The 8,389-nt window shown below is 44.8% G+C and overlaps 1 pseudogene; it reads right to left on the reverse strand.

Annotated features, from left to right (window-relative positions):
• Positions 1–1,940: 1,940 nt before the first annotated feature.
• Positions 1,941–8,138, reverse strand: LOC120639642 (annotated as a pseudogene).
• Positions 8,139–8,389: the final 251 nt, after the last annotated feature.

Below are 8,389 nucleotides of genomic sequence, written 5' to 3' on the forward strand. Positions count from 1 at the left end.
TGCGCCGCCGTCCGCGAGGAGGTAGCATCGATCTCTCTCCCCATTGTTCGTTCTGTCCATCGATGCATATTCTAATTTCCATCGCTGCATAAAACAGAACTAAATTTGTTTTCTGAATTCAATTACTGAATAATTGAACCTGAATATTCTAATTTTCATTTAGTTGAGCCCCACGCTACCCAACCATTGTGTCATATCCCTGCATTTTTTTTTCAGGTAACAACTGATCTCAATAACAACATGTTTGGCACATCACTTAGTTTTTCAGTAGGCAGCATGTAGTAATGTTAATACAATTGAGGCATTACCTGATGCAATGAACGGATGAACTTGTGAGCATTTGCCAGTCGTGCAGCAGCCACAACATCGGAGTCTGTCGCTTTTCCCTTCCTTTCTGTAGGTGATGTTTACCTGGATCGTGTTATTGAACAGAGATGGTTCTTGACATATAACTGTTGGCTCAGCCACCTCAGCTGGAACTTCTGTATGTCCACTCTATCTAGGAGTATGTGGCCTGCATCAGGATCATAGAATCTCCGCAACAACGCTATTGCTATCGATTTGCCACTGCAACATTCTGACAGATAAGTGACATAGTGCAAACAGTTAGGTTCAGTTTTAGAAACTTGTACGCTGCCTGCTGATAGGTTGGAACCAAGTATAACAATGTAAACTTGGAGGTATTAGGATATCTAAACATCAGGCCGTGTGGGATATCTGAATCTCACATGCTGAAATGCGATATCACCACTTATTGGCTCTAGGGTTACCCCAGCATCCAACAGAGAGAAGCTGAACAAAAATTATTTTCCCTTCTTGCTTCAGAGCAGTGCATAGTTTCTTACACGTCAATGATGAAATAAATACTGCTGCTGATGGGAATCTGCCCTCATGATGCTGTTTTGTGTCGGGAACACGGTGTCATATCCGTCACGCCTGCAAAGACTTTCATGGACCCTGAGACCTGGACTTCATTTAATTAGCCAGGTAGCAAACTACCAATCCTACCAATCCTCTCTTAGCGACTTGTGCTTTCTGGTAGCTTTTTTGACTTGTGAGCTATGTCCAGTGTGATAGTGTTCAGTTTCAGAGTTGAACAAATTGATTTCATATATAATATGCATGCATATTACTTTTATTCACAGAGTGCTATCATTTTTTCTCCATAAATGATTTGGAACTGGTCCAATCTTTCTTATACAACCAGTCTTCAATTAGGGGTGAGTGTGCGTGCATGTATGTCGACATCTTTGATTGTATTGTATGATAATATGGTGCGACCATAGCATGTTGACAGTATCATCTTTCCATGTTCCATGTATTGTTAAAAGAATTTCAGACCTCGTAGCAACGCATGGGCATACAACTAATTAATATATAAATATATATTTTTTAATGGGAAAAAGGTCATCACTGCCGGTTCGAAACAACGGTTTTCAAACCAGCGGTGATTCGCCCCCATCACCGCCGGTTCTACAACCGGCGGTGATAGCCCCTCCCATCACCATCGATATAAATCCAACACCCCCTGAACTATTGGTGATGCTCATTTCGAACCGGCGGTGATGGGGGCGCTCGCTTGCTGTGAGTCCAACAGCAACAAGGCAACAAGCCAGCAATGGCAAAGGTAGCGGCACGCGAAACATGATGGTCTTGCAACAGTCATCGATCAAGGAAACAATTCCACATGTCTGCTTTAGCGTTGGTCACTGCCACGGCAAAAGCGAGCCAGCGGAAGGGAGATGCTGAACTGCTGTATCTACTCTTTCTTACTGAAAGCGTCTTTGCTGGCACCAATTTTTTCATCGCAAATAAAATGGAAAAAAATCTGATAAAGAGGAAGCAGTTTGAAGCATTCTAGAGTACTAATTTAGATGCCTCTAAGACGGTTTTCCTCCACGGAACATAAAATAGAGTCAAATTTGCAAGAGCAAACAATGTCCCAAACAAAGCCAGCACCGACCCGAAGTTTTTTGCGAGTTTAAAAAGACTAATTGTAGCGACCCAGAGGCACATGCATTGAGGTCTTACAACTTCTATTGATCAAGGCACCACTTCTACCATGGTGCTTTCACTCACAGCCACGGCAAAAGGCAGCAGAGAGAATGCATAGCGGCTGCATCCTCTGCTTTCTTATTGACTGTTCAAGTTCTAGAAGAAAAGGCAAAAGATTGACTCCTAGCCACTAGTGATGGACTGTTCTCAAGTTTTCAGACACGTTTCTTGAATCCAGACCCATTGCTTGTGCGATGCTTCTCACCTCAGCGATCATCGCCACAACCTCGTTGAGTTTGTTAACAGCAGAACCGACTCCCTGCAATCAGAAGAACAACGATCGGCTACTGTCAAAGTCACATCGCTGGTTTTTCCTAAAAGCGAAAAACTTCAGGTATACATTAGTGCATACCACTCCAGCAGCTCCTGCAGTTACTGCCATTGGTGCTGTCATCGAGCTTAAACCAGACGAGCACATCACTGGAATGCGGACAGCCCTGGAGATGGAGTACGCTGCGGCCAGTGTTGGTGTTGCCTGCCAATTGTTACTCAATTTCGTAAATCCGGTACAATGGAGAAACAGCTTGATATAACATGCTCACTTTTTAGTCCAGGTTTGCCATACCTTTTCAATTAGTCCCAGCACTCCAGGCTTTGTAGGGTTAGAACATTTCCGCCTTCAGTTTGGATGATATCAGTGCCTTCCTCTTCGAGTAGCTCTGTGTAACAATCCTAAAATTAGAATTCAAATAAAAAAATTTTCTTACACGTGGCCCCCACATGTCAGTCTCTCTCCCTCTCTTCTCCCTGTGCCACACAGTTCGCGGTATGGTGTCGGAGGCCTCCCGAAGCTCCCCGCTTCTGTGTCGTTGCCGTCGTGGAGGGCGATCCCGTTTTCCCGGCCGTCGAGCGTCGCCAAGTCGTCCACGACGCCTTCCCGAGCTCGCCACCTGCCTCACTCCCGTTTACGACTCGCCCTCCTCTCCTTCTCCTCCCTGGGTTCGCCATGGATGGCGTCTGAGCAGCTCGCGCTTGCCGGCCCGATTCGCGAGTTTCCCTCCATGGATCCCAAATCCACTTCACCCGAAGCTCGTCTACCTTCCTAGCTTCTTCCTCGACCCCTCCTTCGCGAGCTCCATCGACCAAGTCGCCGGGAACCGAAGCTTTTCCGGCCGCCAGCCATTAAAGCCGCCCGAGCTCCACTCCGCCGTCGAACTCCCACCTCCGGCCATCATTTTCTTCGCTTGACGGCTCAAATCGTCCCTAGGTGAGCCACTGGTGCTCATGCTCTCCACGTTCCTTCGCGTTCGCGAGGTTTCCACGCGCGTTCTCCACCGTGTCGCCGCCGGTTCCCTGCGCCGCCGCTGCCGTACGCCGCGAGCAGCGCCTGCCCCGCTCCGCGCCACGCTAGCGCTCGCACCAGAGCCGCCTAGCTGCGCTGATGCTCGAGCCGCGCTGCACCGCCGCCGCTTGGCCCCACCGTCGCCGGCACGCGCCGCGCCGCCGCTTCCCCTGTTCCGCGCCGCCGCTAGGGCGCCGCCGTCGCTGACCCTCGCCGCCGCCTAGGGCCGCGCGTGCGTGCGGGCCCCACAGAGCTGCTGCAGCTGCGCCGCCGCGCGAGCCGCCACCGGCCGTCGCCGCCGCGGGCCGCTCGGCTCGGCGCCTGGCGCACCGCCGCCCGCTGCGGTTTGCGTGGCTGGGCGGGGAAGAAACCCCTCCCACTGACCAGTGGGGCCCGCTGGTCAGTGGGGTAAGGGGGGAGTTTTCTTTATTTTGTGTTTTATTTCGGCTGTAATTTGTAAATTTCATATAAAATCAAGGAAAAATGTGAAAAATATGAAATAAATTTTGTTGGATTTGTTAGAGTAAGATCTATGGTGGAAAAATATCCATGATGACGAAATGACCTTTTTACACCTGCAAAAATTTAAAGTGTGTTTAACCTTGCTTAATTAGTTTCTATAGATCTGTTATTCTAAAAGTTATGAAATTTTTGCAGTAGCTTACTTTAAGCATGAGTGATCCACCATAAAATTTTCATACTCATAGGACCTAGTTTAGTATATGAATATAAAATGTAACCAAACTTAAATATGTGTATAAGAATAATAATATTTTTACATGTAAATTTTTATACAAATTATAAGAGGCAAATAATAATGTCTTTGCTAGTCATATTTTATTTTATAGTAAATCATGCTCTAATTGATAATTTGGCCTCTAATTGTTTCTAGCACTAGGGTTAAAGTTATTTATCACCATAGTTGCATCCTTTTATGTAAATTGTTAATTTGTTTAATGTTTATCATCTAATGGCAAAGTCATGTTGGCATTTACTCGTTGTCTCATATGCATGACATTTACTCATTGTTTCATATGCATACATATAGAATCCGCGACCGAGGAAGTCGTCTACGAGGTGATCGCGGAGCCGCAGGAGCAGACGGAGCCAGCCCCGCAGGAGTTTCGTGACGACCCGGCCCAAGGCCCAGTGGACACTAGCTCTGAGCAGCAGCCCACAGGCAAGCCCCGGAGCATAACCTATTATTTTAACTTATGAAATGTTATATATATGTATTTACTTGCTTATGCATTAAGTTTCTAGGCGTTGGATGAAACCCTAGTTGCATGATTTCTAGGTTCCATTGGTCGGAATACTAGTATGTATATGTCGTTATCCTTGCCATGCTAAAATTAGGATTCGGTAAAAGTCGAGTAATGTCCTGTTACTCGCGAGATATAGGATGTCTTTATGATTTGATTATGGAATATTGGAATATGGAGGAAAGGAAAAGAATTGGAGACCGAACGGGAACTGTCTAGCCCCGTCTGTATCGGTTAAGGACCGTACCGTTGTCGGCCCTGCTGATCATGTTTGATTTGTACTAACCGCATACCGGGAGTAGGAGGTAGTCGAAACCGGTAAGCCGAGTACTGCCTTGCTTCGAAAGTACAGGAATCCGCACCCAACTCCTGGGGTAGTTGAGTAGTCGCGGAGAAATGGGGATGCATATGTTTACTTTTGGTGGTCTCACGTTGAGCTCGGCTGACCATATGTCATTGGGCTGGTTCCTGTAGTTCGAGGCGGGGAGGGGAATGGTTGGTTTGTATTGTCCGACGGGGCAAATACGTGCCGTGTTGGTTAGGTCCACCTTGCAAGGTTAAATCGGATCGATTCGCCGTCAGTCGCTCTCGGACATGAGCACCTTGATCTCCGAGTCACATCGTAGTAAGAACATGGAAGTGAATGAGATGATCAGTATAGTTGTACCTAATCAATTGTTTTTCCACACTGATTGGTATAGATATGCAAACCATAGAAAATAGGTATCATTGCTAATCTAGCTAAAATATTGAAAGTAAGGACTCACTCTTAATTGCTTTTCCGCAAAACAACCCACAGCCAGAAAGCCATGCATGTCTAGATAATGGGCTATGTATACCCATAGTCGGGTAAGTCTTGCGGAGTATTAGTATACTCAGGGTTGTGGCTCAAACTATTTCAGGTCAGGATGAGATCGACTTCTGTCCTTGTTGTGCTAAGTTTATCCAGCTTGGCGCGGATGGTTGGGAGGTGGCCGGGCCAGATATTTAGCCCTTGCTAGTTACCAAATCACACACCCGTGGGCTGAGTGTGTGATTCGATACTGCGCTTCATGTATTATAGACGTCAAATTTCTTATATCGGGCTTTGTTTTAAAATAAAGTTGCTCTTGTATATTATTTATGTAATTAAACCAGGTTTGTAGAACTTAATGTACTCTACTCGGGTTGTAGTCGTATTTATATGTACTCGCCATGTTTGTACTGCCTGCGCTCACCTTCGCGTGGGACTACTGGTGTTTGTTTCGATCGGAAGGTCAATTTCGAAAGGACTGTCAAATTGAACCGTTAAGTCAAATGTGCCTAATGTGTTCAAATGATGGCCATTTAGCTTAATTTTGAGTTTTAATTTGGCGGTTCTGTCACACTCTGCAAGTCTCATCTGCAAATATGCATCGAAATTAGACAGTTGAAAGCATGTGCTAGTTATTTTCATTTCAGAAGACTTCGTGTTTAAACGTAGTGATTGTTATGAACATATACCTGATCTGGCAGGCTCAGTGTGTGAGGTACAGTTACTGATAAGGTGATGCTTGGAAGCATCTTCCTGGTTTCCCTTGTCAGCTTCAGTATCTGAAATCAATTACACGTGAGTTTCTTTGATACTCCACTTGTGGATTATGTTGCAGTAAGAGATGCACAATTAGTTAGCAGCTCTGTATTGGAAGGTCAGTGAATACCTGCTCAGAAGAGAACTCGATGCCCATCTCGTAGAAGGAATCATAGTTTCCAATCTCAACCTGCAAGAAAGAAGGTTTTTACTGAGGAAAATATTTTTTAAAAACTGCCTTTCTTTTATACAATTCTTTTTTTATGTGTGTAGGGCTCATCCCAAGTTTAAAGCCTGACCATTTAGCTCCAGCTTGTACTGCAGAATGGACCGCTGAAGGATCTACAGATGAGACGCAAATCTGCAGTATGCAATATCCAGAATGCACTTAGCATAACGAACTCTGCAGTACAACCTTAATGGAAATTACATTGACAAATTCAAATCACCCTGTGAAAGGAAAGCTAACCGGAAGGGTGGTAAGGTTCAGAGCAAGCTTTACTAGGTCCTCATCACATGCTATGTCAACATGGGTGGCACCTCCCTGAAACCATTAACAAAGATACATCAAACTTGTTACTATGACTGATGAGTAATCTTTCAGTCCAAAATATGACATGATCATGAATATAATAGCATGTGTAAAGTTGAGTATAATGTCTGCTGATCCAAAGTATGATAAGTACACAAATTTTGTTTTGAAACTACAAAATGGTAGAGGAACTTTCCACGGACTCCTGCCAAATTATAGTGCAATTCCTACTTTTCCTAAACCTAGAAAAGGTTCACATCACCAAGAAAGTTTTAAATGACATAAGTTGCTTTCTTGTTTTCCTTAACAAAGTACACATGTCTTGGAAAATTGTTGCTAATTTAGGTTGCTTCCTGGTACACATAGATGTTGACTGTATTTGAAGAGAGGGGGTTGATGATACAGCAGCTTGTTTTGATAATAACTTCTCCGTAGATATACTAACTCATATACTAATTAACATTCTGGATGAAGGATAATGAGTGCTCGATCTGGAACATTGAATCCAGTACAGTGACCTCCCGTGTAATTTGACTTTTTTGTTAAAAAAAATCATCAGCGACATGATCTTACATTATTCATAGCTCTAGAAGACACCAATAGACATGATAGCATGAGCAAATTCACGATTGCTTTCAAGTTTCAATGCTTTTTCATATTGTCTTTACAAGGAATCAGACTTCTAAACCTCATTTTTCACATTATTCTGTCTCAAAGAAGTCTGTAAGAGCAAAATAATTTTTTTTTGAAATAAAGCAGGAGCACTGCAATGCATTTAAGAACAAAATAATAAACATTGAGAGATAGATGCATCGTCAACACCTTATCTGCAGCTGTGACAACAGATGCAACACTGCTCCTGTCGAAGTTTTGTAGCCCAGAGATGATCTTCATAAGACGGTGATTATCAGCATTCTGTGAGGAAAACCCATCCAACCATATAAATTTCGGCGGCCATATGCTTCAACTGTCCCAATCTGAAGACGGCAGTACATCTACAAACTTGCGCTGGAAGTAACATGTGAAACTTGCTGCATCATAATGTCAAGTTTGGAACGCACGCATTTCATAAATATTTTATTTGAAAATAGTTGAAACTTGTGTTCCATATGGAGCGTAACTTTGTAAACGTTGACGCATAGAAGGATAAACCTTGAGAGCTCTGTTCTCACGGAAGGCCCTGAGGACGGCGTCCTTGTTGGCGGCGTCAGCAGCCGAGGCGCGCACGGCGAGCAGTGGTCGTGGTGCTCGCCGCGCCCCTGGTCGGCTCGCCACCGGCTGGCACTTGGCAGCGGTGAAGGACGGGGCATGGAGAAGTCCTAGTGACCCCGGTGCTGCCATTCTTGCTCAGCTGCTCCTCTCCTGCTAACCCTTTGCTGAAGATTTTTGCGAGGGAAGGAGAAAGGGATAAGATGACACTACGCAGAAACGGCCGGGTGTATATGTTATCCTCGACAGTGCAAATATCTGTCTGACACTTCAAATATCTTATCTTACTACGCGAGAAGCCCCTTGGTGTTTACAGACCTTGCAAACTAGTCCTCAGCCGTCTGATAATCACGTTGGTTTCAGTCTTTCCAGTGCAGAGGTTTTTCAGTTGAGGTAGTTGCTGTGCGAAATGACAAATTGACAACGGCAAATCAGCAAGTCAAGCTTAATACACACCAAGTCACTGACATAGTCCATGAAGCGTTGACACAATGTCCTTA

The sequence above is a fragment of the Panicum virgatum genome, chromosome 7K (assembly GCF_016808335.1).
Source record: "Panicum virgatum strain AP13 chromosome 7K, P.virgatum_v5, whole genome shotgun sequence".
Lineage (NCBI taxonomy): Eukaryota > Viridiplantae > Streptophyta > Magnoliopsida > Poales > Poaceae > Panicum > Panicum virgatum.